Source organism: Corvus brachyrhynchos, unplaced genomic scaffold (genome assembly GCF_000691975.1).
Source record: "Corvus brachyrhynchos isolate BGI_N302 unplaced genomic scaffold, ASM69197v1 scaffold407, whole genome shotgun sequence".
NCBI classification, from domain to species: Eukaryota; Metazoa; Chordata; class Aves; order Passeriformes; family Corvidae; genus Corvus; species Corvus brachyrhynchos.
The window spans coordinates 791,465-792,437 of NW_008239056.1; the positions used below are offsets into that span (position 1 = coordinate 791,465).

Genomic DNA, 973 nt, shown 5'->3' on the forward strand with positions numbered 1-973 from the left:
TATATTTCAGAGTACTTGGGGTCATGTATTGGAAGGAAATGAGTTAATTACAGTTGGCCATGCAAACCCTGAAGATGGAGACCAAGTGGATTCAGCCACATCCTTTCCAAAGAAACAGTCCTTGACAGAAGACACAGACATTGTTATGCTTTAGAGCTTAGCCTAAAGGCAACAAAAAACCAGTGAGGAGGGACTTCAGCTGATTTGCTGCTGATTGCTTTTCTAACTTCCCATAGTGAAATAATCCATCCTATCCTTTTCTGGACACGTGGTGTGTTCTTTGTAAAGTGTTGGAGTGATGTTAACGCAGCACTTGTGCTCGAGGCATGAGCTCTGGCAAGCCGCTGGTCAGAGAGAGTCCAGCTGCGTTACTTCTGTGCATCGCTGAAGCGACTTCAGCATCAGGAAGAGAGCTGCTGGCTGGGCTGGCTAGCTGGCTTCTTTTCGGAGGGAACACAGCAGGAGCTGATGGGATCGGCTCACATTAGCTCGGAGACAAAGGAAGAGAGAGGCTCTTCTGGTCTGACTCCTAACAGGTTTATTGTTAGAAGTCTCGAAACCCAAACAAGCTTGGAAGGGATGGAATGTGATAGGATGCTCCCCTGAGGCTTGTTCTCAGTTTTATGGAAAGTTTGCAAACCGCGGGGAAAGGGGAAAACAACCAATGAGTTACAAGCCAGGGGAGGATACAATTTAACATGAACCACTGGGGGAAACCGAGAGGCGGGAGTTATACCAGAGAACCAGTGAACAACCGAGTAACCGGGAATTTTCCCGAACCGGGGGAGGCGGCTTGGACCCGGGCACCGCCCAGGGGGTGTGGCTTAGGCTTCTGAGCCGCCCCTCGACCCACCCTCTGAGTCTGCCTCTTCGGGAAACTCCATCCAGGGGAGGGGCTGGGATTGACTGGCATCTCGCTGCCCCAGCCCTGCAGGGGGCTGGGGCACCCCCACACCCCCCGATACCTGTCTGC

The 973-nt window shown here is 52.1% G+C and overlaps 1 protein-coding gene across 1 annotated transcript in view; it reads left to right on the top strand.

The window, feature by feature from the left end:
- Positions 1-973, top strand: part of RAB11FIP4 (RAB11 family interacting protein 4) — an 84,775-nt gene that overhangs the window by 683 nt on the left and 83,119 nt on the right. The gene's annotated exons all lie outside the window — the stretch shown is intronic.